The following is a 25,379-nucleotide window of genomic DNA, read 5'->3' as shown; positions in this document are numbered from 1 at the left end:
TCTCCTCAGTCTCAAAAGATAAACTTTCCTCCTACATTACAAGGATTATCTCTGTCATTTCCCACCTCAATACCTAAAAGCTTATGTAAAACTGTTCTCTCACTTGCTTGCTGCTGTTTCAGACCTCAATTCTATTTTCTTTGTTCTAAAATACTTCTTGAGGGTTTGCTATGAGCCAGATAATGCTAAAGGAAAGACAAAATTCCTCTCCTCAAATAACATTAAGTGCTATTATGAGACCAATGCAGAATGATTTGGAAGTGTATGGGGCACACCTGAGACTTCCAGGTAGGGGGTGTGTCAGGCTACTGAGAAGAGGTGATGTCTAAGCCAATCTGAAAAATTACTGAGTAAGAGTCAATGCCCCTACCGTGTGCCCCCAGCAATCTCTACCCCCTCTCCATGCCACTCAACACACTGTATTGTAGTTTATTTAATGAGGTCCTCTACAAGACAAGGAAAACCCACTGGCAAGTCAGTCTATCTTGTTAACCACTGTATCCCTAGCACTTAAAAGAATACTTGCCAAAGAGAAGCACTGAGTGAATATTTATATTATGAGATAATGAAAATAATATGAACTTCAGCGTTAAAGCTGTCCTAGATAGTAACAATATTCAAATTATTTAAAAACTAGTATGGCTGTTTGTGTATCAGTTGAATATCAATCGTAGCTCTGGATTTAAATTTTGGCTTCATTTCCTATGCGATTTTAAAATTAAGGCAAATCAGTTAAATAATCTATCATTTTATCATCTGTTCCTGTTGATGGTAATAATATTATAATTCATAGGATGGTTTTAATGATGAAATGAAAAAGCATATGAAAAAACCCATTTCAGTGCTGCTACACTAAATACATATAATAAGTGTTTGACTTCCTTTCTAGACTGCTTTTAAATGAGCTATATTTATAGTTAGATAAGAAAATTAAAATATGCAGAAACCAATGCAGAATGAGAGCACTCTATTTAGTCTTTCCTTCATGATTTTTCTCAAGTGCTCAACTTAACAAATGATTAGGTAGTTTGCTTCTAAACTTAAAATGCATTTATCCTTAATCTTCTCTATAATGTAAATTTAAAATTTGCTGTTCATTCATACCTAATTAACCAATTTGTGCCTGTATGTCAACCTTAGATTATATTTAACAATTCAACAGGAATTTAAGAGCCTATTATCAGTGCAAAGTTGTAATTTATCTTTATCATTCAGGGACTACTTTATGCAGACACTGCTGGGTAGCTTCTAGCTCAATAAATGCTCCAAGATGCTTAATATTTTCTTTTCTTTTTTTGTTTTAATAATGAGTATAACTGATGGATTTCATCCAAAATAAGAAATCAAAGTATTGATAGAATGGAAAGAAACAGCTTACTGGCATATTTAAAGGATGGTATCTTTTGCAGCTTTAAATTGTTTCCAGGAAAAAGTTAACAAATAAGTAGAAATCTGATAAATTGTGCTAAATGCCAACTTTAAACCTTAGTAATCAGTTTATATGCTTTATGTCTATATTGGATGGCTGCAAGAATCCTAGTATTTTCTATTATTCAGTATATTAAGACTTGTGAGAATAAAACAACAGATCAAACAAGAATAATTAAGTTCTTCAGGCTGGCTACCAAATGCAATACTGTTATAAAAAGATTAGAATTATATCAGTAGGTTGAACAAGGAGAGTATTAATTTCAGAGCAGCTTAGTTATTTCTCCCTACATGTGCCCATTCTCAATTGACCTTTATCTAAGCTATATTGTCATGTAAATCACACAGCTGATTTGCTTAAAGGTAAAATTTCTTCCACTAATACTGCAGATACGGTACTCGGGCCTCTCACTGTTGTGGCCTCTCCCGTTGCGGAGCACAGGCTCCAGACGCACAGGCCCAGTGGCCATGGCTCATGGGCCCAGCCGCTCTGCGGCATGTGGGATCTTCCCGGACCGGGGCACAAACCCATGTCCCCTGCATCGGCAGGTGGACTCCCAACCACTGCGCCACCAGGGAAGCCCCGATAATGATTTTTTAACATTTTATTAGTGATTGATTTAGAGACCTTTAGTTACCTATTTTTTCTTTTGTTGCCTATGCTTTTGGTGTCACATCCAAGAAATTGTCAAATCTAATGTCATGAAGCCCTCTCCCTATTTTTCTTCTAAGTGTGTCATAGTTTTAGTTGTTACATTTAGGTCTTTGATCCATTTTGATTTAATTTTTCCAGTGTGAGGTAAGGGTCAAACTTCATTGTTTTGCATACCAATATTCAGTTTTTCCAACCACATTTCCCCATGGGATGGTCTTGGCACATCTGTTGAAAATCATATATGTGAGGATCTTTTTGTGCTCTCCATTCTATTCCATTGGTCTATATGTATGTCTTTACACCAGTACAATGTTTTGATTCTGCAGCTTTGTAATATGTTTTGAGGTCAGCAAATGGGAAGCCTCCAGCTTTGTTCGTCTTTCTCAAGATTGTTTTGGCTATTTGAGTTCCCTTGAGATTCCATATTAATTTTAAGATGAATATTTTCAATTTTGGTTTTATTTCTGATAATAGCCATCCTAATGAGTGTGATGCTAATAATTTTATTCAATCATCTATTTCATTAATGTATTTTTTTTTTATTCTATGAGTTAGTGAGGGAAACCTGTTAAAATCTTCCAGTATTGTGGGCATGTCTCCTAGTTCTGCCTAGTTTTGCTTCATATGTTCTGAAGCTGATATCCATTATCTGAAGATATAGGATCCTCTTTTAAATGTGGTATCATTTTAGGACAGGTAAGAAGTAGAGCCATAATTCTCACACTAATATTGAAAATTTTTCTGGAGTTCCCCAATTCTCTGAGAATTTTTAAATTTAGAAAAGATGTCAAATGATAATCTAAGAAAGTAAATATTCTAAAATCATAATCAGGGTTAACTGAATGAAAACTTATAAAGGAGTAAAGATATCCAATTTCAATGTCTGAGCTGGCAGTGTTTCTAGAAGCTGGTGGTAAAACAGGCTAGGCTAGACTAAGAATAGACTTTTAAAACAAGCTAAGGAGTCATTCCAGGAGTTTAAGAGGAGAAACGTAATGGTAAGATTTACATTTTTAAAAGACCATTTAGCTATCCATATAAAGAATGACTTGGAAACTAAAAAACAAAAAGTTAGAACTAATTAAAGGAAACTATTATAATAGTTGGATAGGAAACTGTGGCATAGTAGAGACTATGAAAAAGATCCAAAAGATTAGCTAAACGGTAAAATCTACAAAATCAGGTGATCAGACTGGCTATGGGATGAGAGGGAGGGGGTTATTAAAGCCAAAAGGGAATGACATAAAATGACTGTCAAGAGAAAATGATTAACAAAATATAAGTGAATTAAAGAAAAACACACATCTTTTTGTTTTTGGAATTTTAAGAATCAACTATTCACAGACAACTGAAAAACCTACAGTTGGAAATTATGTCTGTAATTTTGCAACTGTTACAAAGTCAATGATTTCACTTTTATATCATGTGAGCTGTGAAATGGGTTTGGAAATTTTCCCTCTCTTTTGCTACATAGTCTACTTGAAAAATCTAATTTAACTTCTTTCTATACATTTTACTGAAGTTTAATGTCATCCTTTCATTGTTGTTTATTTGGTAGCTTTATAAAAATGTCTTTCCTCTGAAAAGCTGACTTTATCTTCTTGGTTTTTATAGTGTACATGTGACAGTCACAAAATAAAATTATTTCTTCCTCTCTTCCCATTTTAAACAGGGGAAAAAGTTTATTTTCTTCATAGGCATATATAGAAACTGTCATGAAAAAAATTAATGGGAAGTAATTTCTCATCATGTTAAATTTCACATAGGTCTTGTCTATGTGACTGACTTCTCTGTGATAGATTTTACTTCTTTATACATTAAAAAGCTATTTTGCCCGTTTCATCTCAGTGCCTAAAACAATGACACATGGTACGTTCTGAATGAATATTTGTTAAGTATTGAATAAACTAATTAATTCATATCTCAGATAGTAAGAGTGTAAGTATCAAGCCTCAGAGAAGGGTTGCTCTTATTTCATTTAGGAAGAAGTGTAGAATTCCCCTTACTGGATCTTTTTTCCTTCTCTGTACAATCTTCCAACACCATCCTGGGGTCTCTGCTGCTGGTCTTCTGTTAGCTCTTCTCATATTTCTTCTCCCTACTCCTTACATCAAAGGCTTTCTAAGACTATTAAATTTTTCTTCACCTACATATGTTTCCAAAAGAAAGTCACTGCATTTAGTTTCTATGCATACAGTTATGACATTCATGTTTATTTTTTAAAAAATGAAAGCTGTCAGAAGCTAATTCCTACTGACTGCAAACATTTCAAGTCACAAAGTTATTATGAAGCACAGATTGCCTGTCCAGGATAAGGCTAGCTGCTAGAGACAGTAAGATATATTCTTTTTATAAATGGAATGTAAATGCCATAGTAATTTGATATCTACTATCAACCCATGCATTTGAAAAGCACATGAACAAGATCTCCTTCCACAGTTAGGAAACTGATATTATTCCTTTTCTCCTTGAATTCATATTATCTCACTTCCCCCACACAAGCTTATCGCAACATATTTTAGTGCTTGAAAATACTTAAATTGATATTTCTCTACACAAAAGAGTATATTTTAAAATTCCTGAGAACATAAATTTTAAAAATTGTCATCAGTATTGTATTATCATTAATTTACTAGAGCACTACTGATCAAATGAGAAACTCAATATAAATTATGATCATTATAAAATATTGTAAGTCAGTTTTATTGGAAATGCATCTCATACAGAAATGGATAGCACCTTCTCCCCCCATTTAGGTCATGTATCAGAATGAATATTATTTGTTGTTAGGAAGAAACAGGATTCAAGCTGATCCTATTCTTACATTTTGTGTTCTTCCATTCCAAATATTTGGAAGCAGAAGGATTTCTGGTTATATCAATAATCATTCTTCTGAACTACTAAATTACGTATCAAAAATCACATGGGGTATGTCATAAAATTATTTTTAATGATCAGCTGACAACTCAATTGAGTTTTTCTGAAGCATTTTCAAAAGCCATTGGAAATTACTACTCTTGTGAAACAATTAGCTACCCAGTTATTAGAATCATTTACTTTCTAACAAGACTTAGGTCAGATTAAATGTATTGCTTTAATTGTAGAGTGGGAGAGGGACAATTACAAAAGAGGAAAGGGGAAAGCTGCCCTGGTTTAGGCACACTCTGAGGCAGATCAATTTTAGGAAAGAAACATGCAAGTAAACAGCGTGAAAATTAATACCCTTAAACTATCATTTACATAACCCCCTGGAAAGCCTTCATGTACTTTCCAAGGTTAAGGGTTAGGGATCCATGACGCCCAGTTTGCCTGCTGCTTCAGGCATATTCACAGATTCAGATACACAGTGTAACAGAAATCATGAACTTTGATTCTGCAATTCACGACATTCTGTGTGTGTGTGTGTATGTGTTTTGGTTGGGGGGGTAGCAGTATGAGCAAGGAGGTATGGGAGGAAAGAAGGAAAACAGACTATGTAGGCTCAGATACCAGATTTTTCATTATTGGTAGTATTTTTGAATCTGTTTTGTATCTCTGCCACTGAAACCATTCCCTTACCCTAAGGCTTTTAACCTGGACATGTGATAGGTGGGGGAGAAGAGAGGAAGAATGCTTTTAAGACATTAATGGACAAAATGACATTGAAGCTGATTTTAATATGAAAAGTGACATTGCTATTTCAACTTAAAGGTTTTGACATCTTAATTCTGTCCTGCTGACACTGCAGAGCCACACGTACACAGTACTCACAAAACACAGGGTAGAGACACAGAAAACATGATCTCTAGGATGGTATGATTTAATCAAATTAAACTAATATAAAATTTAAATCACTAACCCAAAATTCGCTTTACAAATTTTCCTCAAAAGATGTATTCTCTTTCCTCTAACAGTAAATATTCGTCACAGCTTAGAAATATATAGCTCCCACTAAAAAAACAAAACACAACAGCACTTTTTTTCATTGTTTTAACATAGTGCCTAATTAAACAAAAAATAAGGTTTGAAGCAGCTCTAATGATGCACAGTTGCCTAAAAACAGAAGGAGGCTGAGCCACAGTCAAGAGTTGTGCCAGGGCCTATATTCTTTGTTCAGATATTGTTTTGGAATCCAACCTACCCCAGGGTAAAGGGAATCTCACTGAAGCCAGTCCTCACTCTATCCTTCAGGAGCAGCTCCTGATGGAAAATATCAGGACCTTGGTGAGAGGATGGGAGAAGGCGGGACAGGGTGGGGGAGAATATCTTGTGTTACCTATTTTTTTGTTTACTACAACCTGTAAAACAGGACCTTTTAAAAAGTGCCTTGTGTCAAGTATATGTTTATAAAGACCTGAATTGTTTTGAAAATTTCAGACTTCATTTGTAGTTATAGAAGATGTAATAATGGTTTAAAAAAAATTGTCCCAAACCTGGCCGGTACAGATGCTTTTTTGGATGACTGTAATTCACAACTCCTCTCTTGCGGTGAAATGAACATTCCTGAAAAAAAAGCCTAAGCAACCTTCCAATAAACTTTAATAGAATTAAGATTTGCTCTGGAAAACCATCCACTCACCTAAGCAATTGACTATTAGTTAAGAGTCTAATGTCCCCCAAATTCCTTTCTTTCTGTTATCTACTTTAATGATAATTATCTAACCATTTTCTTTTCCCATAAAATGTCCCTACCAAGACTGTATCTTTTATTTGACTTATCGGAGGTCTTTTTCCTTACAGCAAGATTGTAATAAAACTTCAACTTCTGCTTATAACAAAGCATAAGTGTGGCAAGTTTTCTTTAATAATTTATTTGCTAAACTTAATTAAAGCGGATGCATAAGTGGATAGAAAGTGACCATTTCAGCTCAATTTAACAAATATCTGTATTACATTTTGCCATAACCTACCGTGGGTATGACTCTCCCCGCCCCCATTCCCTGGCAAAAAAAAATTAGGATGTTTTACTTGACTAAATTGATAGGCTTATGCATTCTGAATAAGCAAATAGTATTGTTAATAAGACCCACTTTTTTTCATTATTATAATAGGGAAGTGTGTATTATTAAAACGAAAACAGACTGATCACATATAGTAAAATACTGAGCTAAGTCATCTTATTTACTCAGAGAGAAAAGATAAAAATGAATTTTCCTTCTTTTTCAACAAGTCTCAAATTATTCTAAATTGTGAGTAAAGATTCAACATTTCTAGATCTACAAATCAGAAACCAGATTATCGTTTTACTTTTGATGATTTTGGGGTGCCTCAACCGATTTTGTTAGCATTCTTCAAAAACTAGGCAAAATACACCTCTTGGTGGTTTGCTTTTATTCTGTAAAGCGCATTACCAAGCTAATCGAAAAAAGATTCTTGTCCAAAATATTAAAAACACTGCTCTTACGTCCCAGCCTGATAAACTGAAGTGAATGGATCTTTCTAAATGATTACATTAATACAGATTTTAAAGTATTTTTTAAATGTCATGTCACTTTAAGTTGTGCTCTTTGCTCATAACAGCTGTGAATTTTCACTTAAATCTAAAGCAAAATGAGAGGCTTAACAACAACAGAAAAATATTTTAAAGTAAACCCTAGAGCCGAATCCATTCTTGATGAGCTGACTGTTGGTTGATGAATTAGAACTGCGATGCGGGGCTTCGCTGGTGGCACTTTGGTTAAGAATCCACCTGCCAATGCAGGGGACACGGGCTCAAGCCCTGGTCTGGGAAGATCCCATATGCCGCGGAGCAACTAAGCCTGGGCACCACAACTACCGAGCCTGCACTCTAGAGCCCAAGAGCCACAGCTACTGAGCCTGAGTGCCACAACTACTGAAGCCCACGCACCTAGAGCCCGTGCTCCACAACAAGAGAAGCCACCGAAATGAGAAAGAAGCCCGCGCACCGCAACGAAGAGTTGCCCCCGCTCGCCGCAACTAGAGAAAGCCCAGATGCAACAACGAAGACCCAACGTAGCCAAAAATAAATAAATAAAATTAATTAATTTTTTTAAAAAATTGATGCAGAAACATCTTCCAACATAACACTGACTCCAACAATATTTAAGTCCTTAGTCGAAAGGGCTGGGGAGGAGTATCACTGTTGCTAACTGGCAGTCAGTAAGGATAAATGCCCTATAATTAACCATTTTCTCCTTTATTCGTTTAATCAAAAATAGGCCTACAGCTGGAGGGGTTCCGTCTGCCTGCGACCTCCAAGGACGGCCCCCAACTCAACTACTCGTGACGCCACAGCTCAGGCCTGTCCATCCTCTACCTGGCGCAGCCGGTACCACCCTCCGAAGTCAACAGCTTCCACAATGTTAACAAGAGCTGTGTGCGGAATAACTAGGGGACCCGGAGCAACGCCCCGAAACTAGTCGGGCTGTTAACAGCTCCCCCGCAGGCGCGAATCGTCACGGGTCCCCAGTTCCCGGCCACGGCTAGGCGAGAACTAGAAACCCACAAGAGCGCTACTATGCGGAGCCAACACGCACTGCAGCGTTCGGGGACCCACAAGCGGACGCTGAGGGAAAAAGACGGCGCTGTAGGAGGCCAGCGACTCAACCTCCGCCAAGACGGATAACGTCTTACCACACTGTCGCACCGCCTCCGCCTCCCGCGTCGCCGGGGCCGCGCCAGTCCAGTCGCGGGAGCTCACTATACACGTAGTACGCCGCGGCCCCGCCCACCCTGCTGCGTATGCTCACGACACGTAGCACGCCCCGGCCCCGCCCACCCGGCGGCGGAGGCTCACGGGGCGCGTAGTACGCTGCGCCCTCCTTTTCTGCGCACTTTTCCCCCACCCAGCCCCAGCACTGGCTTGGCGAACGCCCTCCCATCTTCCTCCGGCCTGACTTCCGGTTTGCTTGCGCGGCCCAGGCTCCGAGCCGTGGATTACTGGAGGCCCCGTTTCCGGTCGTGAGTAGGACGCCCTCCTGGCCGGCCCCGTCGCTGCGCTCCCCCTGTGCGGCGCGGGGCTAGGGCGGGCGCTGACGGGGCCGGGTAACCGGCCTTCTCCGGCGGTGGCTCGGCCTTCGGCCTTGGCTCGGCCCTCCTTCCAGAGCCTCCCGGGCTGTAGCCGACTGGCCGGCGGCGCCGGCCCTGGCGCCACCGAGGCGGGAGAAATGGGAGTCCCTCCGCGGCGTTCCCGGAGCGGCTGCCTTTGCCGGGGAAGCGGCGCTGTCTTTGAGGAAACAGGAAGCCCGCGGTGACCCCTAGCGACCCGGTTTGTTTTTGGTCCGTTTCCAAACGCTGGGGAATCGAAACTCGGCGGCCCTGGGGGCGGCCCCACGGAGCCTGTGTTCGGGGTGAGTGACCCGCTTTGGCCGGCCCGGGGGCGCGGGCGGTGCCGGGACCACCCTCTGCTGCCGTCGCCGGTGCGGAGAGACGCGTCATTTCTCCAGACCTTGGACCAGGGAGCGGCCCGCCCGGCATCCTCGACCGCGTCTACTCGCGCGAGCCGGGTCGGGCCCCGCTTGGTCCTCGGTTCTCCCTAGTGCTTGTTTTCTTACCGTGCTCTGGTTTACCGTGGCACCTGCAGTTTTATTTCATTCATTGGGGCTGCATTTAAATCGGATACCAAAGAGGGGCGTATGGTTAGGACGGTCCTGCTTGGGGTGATGTAAATCGACCCCTGTACATCACCGAGGGCTAACAGTAATGTTAGGTTTTTTCAGGATGGTTTTCCATCATTTGTTGAGTGGCTACTACATGCCAGGTAGGCTGAGTCCCTCGTCTCTACAAACAAGGAACTCAGATACTTATAAGTGAGAGAAAATACAGAAACTGTAATACAGATGAAAACAAACTGCTCCAGGATATATTGGAGATGTGCTGAGATGATCAAAGACAACCTACTAGGATTGAAATTGATCCTTGCCTCTTAAACATAGAAGACGCTTGCTTTCTTACTTTTAGAGCTTTAAATTTGACTGAATAAGATCTCAAGACATGGTTTACATTACAGTTATCTAAACTTACCGTGTCTAATTTACCAACCTGTTGTGATCACTCCTTACATCGTCTGTAAGTTACGAATGGTACATCCTTCACAGGGTTGTTAAATTTTAATGCTATGTTTTTCTAAGATGGAAAGTTGTACACAAATGTAAGGTTTTAATGTTAAAGAGACATTGTAGTGAAATGGGAAATGCACTGGATTAAGTCAGAACATTAACTCAGAATCTGAGTGCTGAATTTACCACTCACTTGACGCTGCCTAAGAAACCAAAATTCATTTTCCCTATCTCTAAAATGGGAATAATCTTTCTCTACAAGGCATCAAAGCATAGTTTCCAAGAGTTTGCAGCTCTAGAGTCAGCTAGCCATTTTTTCATTACTGGCTGCCACTTTTTTTTTTTTTTTTTTGCTTTACGCGGACCTCTCACTGTTGTGGCCTTTCCCGTTACGGAGCACAGGCTCTGGATGCGCAGGCTCAGCGGCCATGGCTCACGGGCCCAGCCGCTCCGCGGCATGTGGGATCTTCCCGGACCGGGGCACGAACCCCTGTCCCCTGAATCGGCAGGCGGACTCTCAACCACTGCGCCACCTGGGAAGCCCGCTTCCACTGTTTTAATTGCTCCATCTGTGATATAAGGAAATTCGTGCTCACCTCGTAGGTCTTATGTAGATTTAATGAATTGTTATGGAGAACAAATGAGCTAGTTCCCCTAAAAGTCAAAGCACACTGCCTGACAAGCCAGCACAAAGCATTGTCATGATTATTAAATAAGGTGATTTGATGGAAGTACTTCATAATTCTTGAAGTAATGAAACCAGTGTAATTTAATTTTTTTCTTTCTTTTGGTACCTATATTTTGGATTAAAATACAGTTGTCATATCACTATTAGAGAATAAATAACACTAATACTAGTAACATTTAGTGTGTGAAGATGCTCAGTTGCATTGAGATGTATTATTTATGAAAGGAATGAAAAGAAGTAGACTGCCTTTCATACCTGTGCTAACCCAGAAAGAGTCTTACGATTCCGTAGCCAGGGTAAGCTTTGCTTTTTTTTTAATTTTAATATTTCTTTCATCTTTCCCTTACGGTACTTTCTCTATAGCGCCATTGGTGATTAAATTTCTATCTACTATACTTTAGATGTATGGTGAATGTTTTATTTGATTAGTTTATGGTAGTAGCGGTGGGAGGGGCTATGGGCTAGGTATGGTTCAAGATATACACGGATCGTGGAATCTTCTAGGTGTAAACTAGATGCTTTGTTTAAGCTATATCTTGTTTTGTCCAAGCACACTTTCCAGTATGCTTACCTTGTTACAACTTGTCTCCTCTCGTATAGTTGCTTAGCATGGGTTAGTGAGCTGGGGCTTTGCTGTGATACTTGAGGAGGGTGACGGGCGGTGTGTGCGTGCTTCATGGCCTTATTCAATTAAGCACTCTGCTCTTAATTTACTACTAAATCCTCCTTTAGTTTTTAGATTTCATAAAAACTTTCGTGTGGATATAAGGGGTGTTCTTAATATAGAAAATGTAGCCCATTTCTTCCCATCCCATAGGTTACACCTTGACCTAACGTTTTTATGTATGGTAGTTATGCTTACTTTCGCTCCCTTTTAGGGTTTGCTGAAGATGGCGGTATATAGACTGAAGTAGCAAGGGTTGGTGAGGTTAATCGGGGTTTATCGGTTACAGAACAGGCTCCTCTAGAGGGATATGAAGCACCGCCAAGTCCTTTGAGTTTTAGGCTGTTGCCAGTAGTACTCTGGCGAATAGTCTTGTTTTGTGACTATTTAGTTTACGACTAAGCATAGTGGGGTATCTAATCCCAGTTTGGGTCTTAGTTGTCGTGTACTCAGATTGTACTAAAGTCACTTTCGTGGTTTAGCTTAGTTTTAATTATGGCTTTTTACAGCTTAATTAGGATTTGACTTTATTTTGTATGATTCCTTAACACTCTTTACGCCGTGTCTCTATTAATTTGGGTCAGTCGTATGACCACGGTGGCTGGCACGAAGTTTACCAACCCTAGTTAACATGACTTAGTCAAACTTTAGTTCATGGCTTACTTTTTAATCACTGCTGTGTCCCGTGGGGGTGTGGCTAAGCAAGGTGTTGTGAGCTGCTAGTGTAGCGTGCTTGATACCCACTCCTTTTGATCTTTGTGATTTGGAGGGCATTCTCACCGGGATGTGGATGCTTGCATGTGTAAGTCTGTTAAGAATTAATAGTAAGGCTGGGACCAAACCTTTATGTTGATGGGGCTGGCGAAGCCCACCTATCTAGACATTTTCAGTGTCTTGCTTTATGAAAAAATTTAAGCTACATTAACCCATGGGGTGTAAAAGATGTTCGTATAATTTCATTATGGGGCTTGTATCAGATTTAGTATTGATTTATGAAAAAAATTGTTCGTAGATCTAGGGACGAAGCTGTCTAGGGGGGTGGTGAATATCTAAGCAGATGGTTAGTTTTGTAGGGGGTAAGGGGGGTTTGATCCACTACGAGATACAGTTTTTTGAGCCTGGGGGGAATAGTGGAGTACTGTGTCCTGTAACCATTAATTTAATTGCACATGTTGGTTGTGCTAGTCAAATAAAAAATACATACAAGTCCAGCTACAATTTGCTTGACTGTGACGAGACCTTTTAAGGTCATAGCTGAGTCTGTGCAGGCCCCCCCAAAAAAATAAAAAATACCAAATGTATGGAATCTCAGTTATGTGTGAGCATGGGCTGATTAGTCATTAACCCATCGAGATGTCTTATTTAAGGGGAACGAGTGGGCGATTTTAAGTTAAAATGGTCCTGAAGTAAGAACCAGATGTCTTATAAAGATCACCGTTAATGACATGTCCTATGTACGATCAATAATATTATGTAATATGTAAAATTAATAAAATTTAATATGACCTTTAACTGCTAGTGGGGAAAATAAATGAATGCACAGTAATACATAGCATGTATATGTATACATTTACAGGAAGACACTATTATTGATATGTGGACATGCATGTGTATATGACTTACACAACAAAAGTATTATAAAATAAATTATTTTCAATACTGACATAGTACTGTAGCCTGGTGGTTATTCTACAATAAACCTTTTCAAGGAATAGTTTATGTAGAATTTCAGCTTTGGGTGCTGGTGGTGAGGTTTAATGCTTCTTCCTTGAGTCTTAGGGAGGTGTGAGTTTCTCCTTTTCCGGTTTACAAGGCCGGGGTATTTTGTTATACTACAAAGACTCTTCATTTTAGGAGTTTATTTTCGATAAGACTAGTTACTGGTATTAACACTAGGGATTAAGAGAAAATATAAGATGGATGCTGATTGGCCTACAATTATGTATGGGTGTTCTACGGGTTGGCCTCCAATTCATGTTAGAGTTAGGAGATCTGCGACTAGTACTCAGAATAAGAGTTGGCTAAAGGGTCGGAATATTATGTTTCGTTGTTTAGATGGAGGCAGTTAGTGGGTAGGCAGTTAGTGAGATAACTCGGTGAGGGTTATAAAAATGAAAGTGGGGTTTTTCATACTCTATATCTGGTGCTGAGTACATTTTTGGGCACTCACTGAATTATAGGGCATTTGACTGCTGAGGTACATAGTATCTTGAAAAATGGCACTTGACAGTCCCTTCTTTATAAACCAGTTAGCTCATTCCTGCCCTTAATTATTTCATTAAAAAAAGGGAAAGGTGTTGGTTTCTCTCTGTAAGACTTAATCCTTATTCCATAGAAGTGGGCACAGGGATAGTCTGGCTTTTGAGGGGTAGAAAGATGATGAAAATTCTAGATAAGATTCAATTCAGGAGGCAATGTAAAGTCGAGGAAAGAGCCTACTAAATAGGCCTTGATTCAGACCCTAGCTCTGTCACATACTGCCAGTGTGAGTATAGACAAATTTGCCTCACTTCTTTGAGCCTCTGTTTGCTCACCTGTGGTGACAATACCTTTCTAGTCAAGTTTGGTGTTGGCATAATATGTGTACTATATCTTTTACTCAGTTCCTGGTAAAAGTGAATTCCCTTCTATCTGTTTAGGTTGCCATACTGTATTTGCATTAAAAGTTTGCCTTCACAATATAGGAAGGGCAGCATCTCAGTGATGTAGTTCAACCCTGGCATTTTATTAGTGGGAAAACTTAGATCTGGAGAGGTAAACTAATCAATAATAAAGGTGGCAGATCTTAGACTAGAGTCTGGGTTTCTGAATCTCAGGCCATTGTTCTTTCTACCACTGAGTTCTGCCTTGTCCAGATTCTTATTGGGAAAATAAGAATCAGTTTTGTGTTGCCTCTCAGAATGTGGTATTAAAAGCATAAATTTGGAAGATGGCTTATCTGGGTTCACATTCCCACCTTTGCTGCTGATTCTTTATGTAGGTGTAGGTAAGGTATTTTAATTTTTCTAAGATTTGTTTATAAATTAGGAAAATAATACCTACCTGAGAAGTAGGAAAATGCATGCTGTCCAGAAGAAATTTTCCTCTACCTTAATATTATTGGAGCCAACCTGAGGATTATAATCAGGAGACAGTCTTTAAGAAAGCTCTAAGGACTGTTCTGCCCCTTAGAGGTCAAAGCATAGTTATATATAAGTTTTTGAGACAAAGGATTATATGTCAAGTGACATATTTTTGACAGTTTACACAATCCAGATCTAAATGTACAAAGTGAGTAATGAGTCATGGGTCATTGTGGCCTCTTATGAGATTAAGAAGGAAGTTATCTCCTAAGGAGGTCTGGTTAATGCAGATGTACAACACACACCAAAGGGAGGGAGGAGGCCCAAAAGGGTAGAGAAAAATTTTATGTTTAAATTTTTCTTATTTTCTATAAAATATAAATTTTATCTCATCAGTTTCCCCTTTTGATCTTTAATCTTTTGATAGCATTAGGTGATCAAATATTTGGTTGCCTTATGCCACCAGGGTGGTTGCTTATGTGCCCTGGGTCCATCATGTCCTTTGGTGTTGGGTCTTAATAGGTTGTTTTACGGAGTGGTACTAGTGAGATGTCTGTCAAGGACTAATGGTCAATTCCAGTTGTCCAGTAGGACTTATGCCAATTCTACCTTACAGGTGCGTTGTGCGTGTTCATTAATTTATAGAGAGCTATATAGGATTGACAATAGGAGTAACAGTGTCAGTAGTAAACGTTTAAGCCAAGATCCTCCTAAATCATAACATTTTCCTAGTATTTTTTCTAAACTGGAGAGAGGAGTATTCAGAGTGGAAATTTGACTCTTCATATGTGTTATGAGTTAACAAATATCTCGGCCAAATGGTCATACTATTGGAAAAGTGATAGAAACCCAGCACACTAGCATTAAAGGCAAATTGGCAATGGCTGTTTCCAAGGCTACCCATAGGTGACCTTTAGCCCAAGGGAAACCAGTTGCACATCTTTCTAACCATCCTGGAGAGAGCCAAGGCCATAAACTTGTTCCATGAGTCCATTAGGTCCCATTAGGAGCTACCCAATATCTTTTCATCTCGTGAAAAGGAGTGTTTATGGGCACGTTCAGAACAGGTGTCATTAATTGGCCAGGTAAGAGGGTCCCACTTAGTGATGTTGAAGGTAATGTGTAGCTTGCACAATACTAGAGTTTCTTCTAAAATAAAATAGGGCCATCCAGTTAGAGCCTTGGAGAGGAGAAATCCTCCAAGGAAACCTAGGAGTACTGGACTTAAGTCCACAAACCTATGGTTTGTTTGGATTAATTTTTTGAAACTTGCAAATGATTGAGCCCAGGGAAGAAATACATTGGATTCATAAGCAAAAGTGTGAGCAATTGTCAAAGTAATAGTGTGCAGGCCTGGGTCATCTTGTGTCAGCTGTCTACTTCAGATGTCATTGTCTTCTTGTTCTGGTCTGGTAGTGCTGGTCCTAGTTAGTCAAAGTCGGGTGTCAGAGACAAGAGTTATAGTTCATTCAGGAGAGGAAGCCTGATATGGCCCCATCCCACATGGCTGTACAGGGTCTTTTATCTTATGTCTTTTCCAGTGTGCATAATCTCCTGGTTGCAGGTCATGGTGAATCTGATCTTCATCCAAAAATAGATTATTGTGATCAGCTTTAGAAACAAACTAGAGTATTGTTTTAATAATTCAATTAAACTTTACAGTAATAAAGCATAACAACAAGGAGCCATCTAAGAAGTGAGTCTTAGGCGGTAAATATAAAAAAAAAGCCTCATTTAGCAAAACTAGAATTTAATATCCACTGAAGCATAATCTTTTTCTCTAAAATTACCCTTATTTCTACCAAATATAGCCATATTAATTTGTTTGCGAAATAAGTCTGTAATTGACCACATAGACTCATAAATTGGCTGTGTTGGAACTTTTCATAAGGAATCTTAGATTAAACCTTTAAAAGACCTCTCAAGGCCAGATAAATTATACCAAAGGCTTGCCACAGATTCTGCCTGCAATATCTGTAGGTTTGGGTGAAGTTCTCTCTTTTTGAGATCCCCAAAATACCTTGAGATTCCTGTACCTATCAGGAGGTGGCCTTCCTTATTTACCTGATAAAGGTGCTAGGAACCTAAGAGTTTCCAATTTCTGGAGGGAATGGTTGGATTGCGAGAAAAGATAAATGTTTCAATTCTACTTACAAAGGTGTAATTTACCAAATTGCTGTAAGTCATAATTAGCTCGAGGGGAAAGGTTTCCTTGTATCCGGAAAGCACAGATTAAAAACCAGTGGTGTTTTAGCCAAAAACCAAAGGGAGGTTTTGGGAGTGGTAAAAGGACTGGTGGGCTTTAAATTGTTTGTGGAGCCACACCTCTGGTTCTGTAAAGACTGGATTCGTAATTTAAAAAAAAAAGACACCTGTTTTTTGTTTTTTACGCGAGCCTCTCACTGTTGTGGCCTCTCCCATTGCGGAGGCTCCGGACGCGCAGGCTCAGCGGCCACGGCTCACAGGCCCAGCCGCTCCGCAGCATGTGGGATCTTCCCGGACCGGGGCACGAACCCGTGTCCCCTGCATCAGCAGGTGGACTCTCAACCACTGCGCCACCAGGGAAGCCCAGACACCTGTTTTTAATTACTCAAAGAATTGGATTGCCACAGCAATGATATCAAGACCTACCCATCCACCTATGTTGGAATGTTCTTTCCCTCACTGAGCTTAGAGGAGAATGCCAAAAAAAAATTCCTATCAGGCTCTGAATATCAACTCTGGTCAGTTTAGTCAAACCAGTGGCCTTGCATCTTGGTAATCTATTTACAGAAACTTTTGAGGATCCTCCCTGGGTTTAAGAAATTCTTTAACTGTGGCCCTCAGTTGGCCTCTGATCTGAACAGGCTTACTTATAGCCTCGGGTGATTCCATTTCTAATGGTAACCACTTAATAGTGTCTTCAGAGTGGAAGGCAATTCAGACAGAGGATTACTAGAATGAGTACTTGAAGGGAGGTTAGAGGAGAGCAGTAGTTATGTCAGTCTTTTTTTTTTTTTTTTTTTGGGCCATGCTGCACAGCATGCGGGATCTTAGTTCCCGACCAGGGATCATCAGTCTTTAAAGGATTTTTTTTGTTTATTTTAGGTACTTGTTATAACATTAATATTGCATTAGCTTTCTACAACAAATCTTTCAATGAAGCTGTTTTGGCATTTTGAAGCCTTCTGGGGCTTCTGCATACCAATTAAAATAGATAAAATAATTTAAGATGAGAGCTCTCTAAAACTTCAAATTTACAAGTCTTTCTAATTCAAAGGAACTGAGGAGCTAGCCCTACAAATATTTTCTCATGCTAATCTAATTTTAGAAATGGGAAAAACTCTTACCACTCTTGTTTCCAGTAGACCCTGTAGGCAGTGTTCCAGGAGACTGACTGACAGGGTAAGAACTTAGCTTCTGCTGGCTTTCTTTAACTGTGCATGCAAAAATCAGTTTTGGAAAGCCAAAAAAGAGCCCCATCTTGGCTGTTTTAGGGCAAGATATCCTTTAATTCTCAATTAAGTAAGCACTTGCAAGCATACATAAACCCAGCTGGCATCCCCATAGGTGGCAGTCTGTCTAGGAGCTGTTTGGCTTTTAAGGCACAGTTTCCCATTATGAATTTGGTAGTCTAATTAAGATATGAGATATGCTCTGAACAACTTTCTGAGGATAGAAAGGTGGATGGGATGTGTGCTGCTTCTCTCTCGCTCCCTGAAGAGTTACTCTTGGATTAGTTCTACTCTTCTACGTGTCTCGGTTTCTCCCTCCCCCAGTAAAGCCTCTGAGAGTGCTCAGAGTGAAACTGAGTAGGACACTGTGGGGCTCCTGGGCACAGAAGCCTTCCTGTACCCTGTTTCTTAACTCCGGCCTGCATGACTCTCCCTGAGTTCCAGAGGGCAGATTCAAACAGTTACTAATGCAGGAAGGGAGGGGATGCAGAGAGGAGGGAGGAGCAGCCAAGAAACAATTGTGCAGCCTTGGGGCAGGGTCCTGGTTCCTCCTCAAGGGATACACATAACAATGTCTTTAAGCTCTTTAAAATGTCAGCATTCTTCATACCAGAGAAAGACCACCTGAGACTACATTAAAGGAACCAGAGAAGCTCATTAAGCAGATTACCTGAGACCAGATGAAAGGAGGCACACCCTAATCTTATCAGCAACCTCACCCTTGAACCATTGCTATAAACTCATCACATCCTCCCAGGTGGGGACACACAGTTTTTTGGGGCAGGAGCCTGCTTTGTCCCCCTTTGCCTGGCAAAGCAATAAAGCTATTCTCTTCTACTTCACTCAGAACACTGTCTCTGAGATTCGATTTGGCACTGGTGCACAAGAAGCTGAGTTTTCAGCATCAAGAGCACAAGACAATCAGTCTTTCTAGTGTGCACCTCTGGAAGAGCAGTATTTAATGGTTGTAGTGGGTTCCCCTTCCCCTGTAGGACTGCAACATCACGAGAGTTGATCCTCAGATACTTACACTAGGTTCTCAGTCACTTGAGAATACGTTGTGGCTGGAAGGAGCAGATGTCCCTTGTTCTTCAGACCTGAATTAATTCAGTTTCTCATTTCACTAGCAGAAGTTTTGTTCAGACCATATATTGATTTGTTTTTTAAAATTTAACTATAACAAAAACCCAGCCACCTATGTTTCCCTGGGCCTCCTGCCCAGCCCAGATCCCCTTAGGTCTCCTGCCTGGGAAATGCACCGGTTACCCTTAAGACTCCAGCCTGAATAAAATTTGTAGGATCATCGCTTAAAAGTAATGAGATCTGAATATCAGAACTCATCAGAACATCTGAGCTGGTGGGGCTTAATGAGCCCATGCTGGTACTGAGCACTGGTTCACAGTAGACGCCAGGTGTCTTCTGGTGGTAAGACATGGATGTCAACAAAAAGATTAATCAATAGTCTATCTAAGAAAGAAATGGGAAATATTATTTGAGCCAACCTGGTGATTGTACTGGGAGACAGTCTTTTAGAATGCTCTGAGGGCTGCTCCACCCATTAGAGGTCAAAGCACAGTTACATGTTTTTGAGACAAAGGGTTATACTCTAAATGATGTGTTATTGACAGTTTATACAATCCAGATCTGCCAAGTACAAAAAGTGAGCAGTGGGTCATGGGGTCATCGTGGCCCCTTAAAGATTAAGAAGGAAGTTATCTCCTAAGGAGGTCTGGTTAATGCTGATGCACAACACACACTAAAGGGGAGGGAGGAGGTCCAAAGGGGCAGAGAAAACTTTTATGTTTAAATTTTTCTTGTCTTGCCATAAAATACGAAGTTTATCTTATCACCTTCCACGTTCCTTTGGCTGGTCTAAGAATTAAATTGACATGAGGGTAGGTTAACGGGAGAAAATGAAACAAAAGTTTACTAATAAGTATACATGGGAGAGACCCAGGAGAACTGAGTAACTTGCCAAAATGGTCAAAGCCCTCGCCTTAAATATTACCATTCTCAGCTAAAGACAAAAGGGGATGTTAAGGGTGAGGAAGAGTCAGTTATGGGAGGTTCCTAGAATAAGCACAGTAAACAAGGATAAGGTTGTTATAAGAGTTTCTAGACATTTGGTCATCCTCGCTTTCTGGAAGAGAGAGGGAAACACCCTTACAAATGGATATTTCCCTTAAAAATGTGAATGTTTCTTACAAAACGGTAACTCCTACTTGGTCTTCACAGTTTTTCCCCACCTCTCTTGTTTCTTAGAACATAACCAAAGAGACATATTTTGGGGGGGGGGGTGAATTCTCCCCTACTATGCAGAAGCACTAGTACCTGTCATATGGTTAGTGAGCAATAAATAGGAAATATTAAGATGATTAAATACGACAGGATAATCATTTTTTTCCTAGAAAAAAGACTAATCTGGTGTCAGAAAATAATTCTATGTTTTCTAGTCTCTCACACCCCAGTATGTATAGCATAACTCAACTGAAGTCCTCTCAATGTTGATTGTAGAAAAGAGTGAAATTTAAGGTCTCCTAAGATGAATTCTGATTAATAATGTTTGAATTTTTTTCTTCTTCTTTTTACATCTCTTCCCTAGCCTTCAGCAACTGCTGTTCTCTTTTCTACCCACCTCATCTGGCAGATTGTGCCCATCTTTCTCCATTAATATTGTGATATTGTGATTTGTAAGAAAAACATATGTGGTCACTCAGCTGACCAAAATATATTTCTCATATACATTTGGTCTTCATCCATGGTTCCTTGGCTCACAGCTCCCCAAACCCTTGGAATTACCTGAGGGAAAAGAGCCATGGGAGCATCTTTTGCCATAATATTTGGTCTCTTTTCCTCAGTTTCTGAAACCTTTTCAGAGCCATCAAGGTGACATAAATGGATATCTTGTTACTTATAACAAGAGACTTTCCACCTTGACTGGATTTATGTTAATGAGGTGACTTTTGGAAAGCACCGCAGGATGAGGGCTGGTTGCCAGGGGAACTCACCAGGTGATTAGAGAATTAGAACTTTCAGTCCCATTGACCAGGGGGATGGAGGGTAGGGGGGTGAGATATGTTGAATCAGTTGCCAGTGATTTAATCAGTCATGCCTATGTAATGAGGCCTCCATAAAAACCCAAAGAGGGGAGGGTTTAGAGAGCTTCCAGGTTGGTGAACCAGAACATTTCCACATGCCACTATGCTGGCCCCAAACTCCAGGAGGCCAGAAGCTCCTTTGTTAGCACCTGGCCCTGTGTATCTCTACATGTGGCTGTTGATTCATACCCTTTAATATCCTTCGTAATAAACAGTAATCAAGTAAGTAAATGGGTTTCTTTGGTTCTCTAAGCTGCTCTAGCAAATTAATCAAATTCAAGAAGGTTGTGGGAACCTCTGATTTACAGCCAGTTGATCAGAAGTACAGGTAACAACCTGGACTTGCTGATCGGCATCCTGAATTGGAGGGAATCATTGGAACCTCCATTTTGCAGCTGGTCCCTCAGAAGTACAGGTAGCAACTTGGGCTTGCCTTTGGCTTCTGAAGTAGAGGGAAGTCTTGTGGGACTGAGCCCTTTACGTGTGGAATCCCATGCCATCTCTAGGTAGATAGTGTCAGAATTGAGTTGAATTGTAGGGCACCCAGCTGGTGTCCAGATCATTGCTTGCTGATGGTGTGGAAATGCCTCCTCCCCGACACTGGAATTGGGTGATCACAACAACTGTTAATCGTTCTTGGGAATTTCATTGTTCTCAGCAATTGTCAACATCTTTCACCTCAGTCCTTTCTAATTCTCTTAATTTGTACTTCTCTTATGTAAACCTCTGAAAAGAAACAAAATCTAATTGCCAAATATATAAAATGTTTTCATAATTATATATAAATTTATTTGTCTATAGATAAATATATCTCATCCTCCTATATTATTGTGGTTAGTTGAAATGATGAATATGAAGTAACTTTCTGTAATAAGAACAAAATCTCCATGCAAAAGTTAGGTGATGACACTATTGTAAAGCAGTTATACTCCAATAAAGATGTTCAAAAAAAACAAAAGTTAGGTGATGTTTACCAACTGATAACATAGAACTAACCATGCCCACAAATGTTTAAGAGTACTAGTTATCATCGGGATTCTGTAAATCACGTAGTATCCACTTAGCTCTGTTTCCACTACAGTAGCGGTCCTTAAATTGGAATGGGACTTAAAGTCACATGGACTGATTACTGACAGTTCAGTTTGATGATTTTCACCCCAACATTCTGATTTGCATAGATCTGCACTGGAGCCTAGCAGTCAGTAGTTTTGAGGAGAACTCTAAATGATTCTAAGGCAGTTGTCCATTCCTCACTTTGCAAACACTGCTCTAGGTCAGCTCCAGTTTCTTAGAATATTCTTGTAAAAGACCATTTTTTGTGTTTCATGTTCCTGTAGGATACATTTATCATTGACTTTCATGATAGAGAGAGGCCCACTTAATCTTGTCTTGGGATAATATTTTTGACATTTGTTAAGTTTTAAAAATTAATATTATCAATTCCTGCTAGGCTATTTAAAATACTATCTAATCTTTTGATCATTCTAATCTTTGATAATAATCTGCTCATTGTACTCACTTTTTAAAGATTAAAGTAAACACAGGTTTGTTATTTTAAGATAATTTAAGTTATGGTAAATAAGGTTAGATACAGTATAAATTTTCGCGAATGTTAAAGCTAGCTTTGTCTAGTTTAAGTCTAATAATTGCCAATTAGGCTTTTACCATTTATGCAGAAAATCAAATTTTCCGGGCCAGATACTTTGGATACCCATGAAGAGGCATTTCATCACAAAGTATATAAAACTGAATCTTACTTTACTGTGAGTTAGGCTACTGAAGCTCCCTTTACTTCTCTGTAGAAATAAGGTTGAGGAAGGATGCTTGCATAAGCAATAAAGCCAAAGGTTACACATAGCCTATTTTGTTACTTTGCTAGCAGTTTTCCTTTCAGTATAGTAATAAATACAGTGGGATATCTGCCTTCTATTATTTGGTACCTTTCTGAGATCTCATTTTCCCTGGCCCTGCAGCTTTTAATCTCCAGAAGTTGGGTGTGTATGGAGTAATATGATAAGCATTAATATTTCTGATACTTATGTGATTTTATATTTATTTTTGCAAGGATAGAAATTAAATTTTTCATTTTCATTTCATAACAAATTTAAATGACAACTATTAAAACAAAATTTGATGCGTATCTGTGATGCAAGTGGATTTTCTCTTTGGTGTGCTTGGCTATTTCTCATATACTTTTTAAGACAGATAAGCAATTTTTTAGGACAGTGCATTCCAAGTCATGTTTATAGTATATAGAATAAATATATAGAATAATGATATAAAACTTGAAAAAAGATTCTTTAGGCAAATAATGTTTTCTTGTATTTAGAGAGAGACCATATGCAAATTTGGGTGATTTATAAATAAAATAGGCAACAGATATAAGTATATAAAATAAGCAATCTGACTATGCATTTTATCCTAAAAATGACCAGTTATCATACTTTATAAAATGTGACATCGTTAAATCATTATACTCCCTTCCATATAAGGTACTTAAAAACCTTCCAAAAGGTTCCCACTTTTGTAGTTCTTGATGAATTTAGTGTGTAAAAGATTCATTGGGTGGGCTTCTCTGGTGGTGCAGTGTGTGAGAGTCTGCCTGCTGATGCAGGGGACACAGGTTCGTGCCCCAGTCCGGGAAGATCCCACATGCCGCGGAGCGGCTGGGCCTGTGAGCCATGGCCACTGAGCCTGCGCGTCCGGAGCCTGTGCTCCACAATGCGAGAGTCCACAACAGCAAGAGGCCCCGCGTACCGCAAAAAAAAAAAAAAAAGATTCATTGGGGAGGGAAAAGTACTAATAGTTCAGGCTCTGAAATCCAAGTTTTTGTGCTGATCTTGGTTAAACTTCATAACCTTTATGGGTCCCAGTTTTTCCGTCTGTGAAATGGGTGTAATAAGATTTTCCTACCTCATAGGGTAATCATGAGAGTTAATGGGGATAACATTTGTAAAACAGCACAATACTACATTTGATTATGAATATATTTTATAGTTGCTGTATAAGTATTCCTCACATTCTTGAATCATGTCCAGGTTTTTCTTAAATTCCACAGAATAGGGACCAAATCCTATAGTCTCTTTATCGTAAAGGACGATCTCCATTGGTCTCCATTCTGTTTTTCCAATCTCATCTCTTGTCATTCCCCTCCTCATTCTTTTTCCGCATACTCTTTCAGGCCCTTGAACTTGTTACCCCTGCTGAAACTTAGCAAACTGTTAACGTTTAAGTACAGAAAGTACAATAAAAATAACCACGCTCTTCACCTAAGAATGCAGGGTTAAGAGTCATTTGATCTTTCCCTGTACCTTCTTTAAAAACTCCTCCTCCTCCCCACTCCTCAATCCTTTTAGCATTCTGTATTATCTCAAATATATTACTTCCCTTTATGGCATAACAATTATTTTACTGCACAGCCGTCTCCCACATTGGGTTTTCCTTGCTGAGTAAATGATTGTTTCATGATAAAAATGAATGAGTAGGAAGTCATACTGCTGACCTAGTTAGAACTTCGCGTAAAGCAAAAGCATATAGGCTTGGATCCTCAAAGTGCACAAACTGTGGGACACCATCTGTTTCAACTCTGTAGAGCAGTTTGTTTTTCAGCTGTCTTTAGGGAAAAAAAGAATGATTCCAGTTGAATAAATCCTGTCCATTTGGTTGGATAGTAAGATATTTTGATTTAAGTCAGATGTCTAAGATAGGCACAATTTTACTTCTCCTTAAGCTAGACTGTATCCTATCACTTAACTAGCCATGTGCTCTTATTCTGCTGGTTCCTCTTTTAAGATATAATGTGTGTGTGAAAGAGTGTTAGATAGAGACACATATGCCTACTTGAGGTTTGCAGTATGGGAATAACCCATACTTTCCTTTTGGAAAGGAAATATGAGGATTTCAGCTACTAGCAATGTGATTCGAATGATGTTTACTGTTATTTTGGAACAGAGTTGAATCAAGAGAGGAAAAAGTAAACTGTTCAGAGGAAGAAAACTTTACTCTTTATCCATCATTAGGAGAAAGTGCAGTTTTGTACTGGAAGCAGCAGGAGTTAATTATGGTTATGAGGATCTGCCATTTTGGGGGCATATTGGGGTATTTTTCAACTTTCTTGATAAACTGGCAAAGAATCTAACTTAAGGAGTTGTCCTACATGGTTAGAAATTGTTAAATTGGTGTTGGTGAAGAATGACTGAATCATAGGTTTCAACTACTCAGATTTGTAGTAAACACATTTATTTTTGCCTAACTTTCCTATAATCCTAGATATAAACAAATCACTGGACATGCCAAACTCTGACTTTAGTTGAGAGCAATTGGAAGCTTTCAGTTATAAAATCAGAAAAGCAA

The 25,379-nt window shown here is 39.5% G+C and overlaps 2 protein-coding genes across 2 annotated transcripts in view; one reads left to right on the top strand and one right to left on the bottom strand.

The window, feature by feature from the left end:
* ZCWPW2 (zinc finger CW-type and PWWP domain containing 2) overlaps positions 1-8,792 on the bottom strand; it is a 139,315-nt gene extending 130,523 nt beyond the window's left edge. The window contains exon 1 of the mRNA XM_027088327.1: positions 8,657-8,792. The gene's annotated coding sequence lies outside the window, so the exon portion shown is untranslated. The remainder of the gene's footprint in view (positions 1-8,656) is intronic.
* Positions 8,793-8,989: 197 nt separating this feature from the next.
* AZI2 (5-azacytidine induced 2) overlaps positions 8,990-25,379 on the top strand; it is a 36,452-nt gene continuing 20,062 nt past the window's right edge. Inside the window, exon 1 of the mRNA XM_027088326.1 lies at positions 8,990-9,372. The gene's annotated coding sequence lies outside the window, so the exon portion shown is untranslated. The remainder of the gene's footprint in view (positions 9,373-25,379) is intronic.

This window comes from Aethalodelphis obliquidens, unplaced genomic scaffold (assembly GCF_003676395.1).
Source record: "Aethalodelphis obliquidens isolate GAN/ISIS:26980383/991018 unplaced genomic scaffold, ASM367639v1 scaffold62, whole genome shotgun sequence".
NCBI classification, from domain to species: Eukaryota; Metazoa; Chordata; class Mammalia; order Artiodactyla; family Delphinidae; genus Aethalodelphis; species Aethalodelphis obliquidens.
The sequence above is the reverse complement of the archived record's forward strand: the minus strand, read 5'-3'. Positions and strand labels throughout refer to the sequence as shown.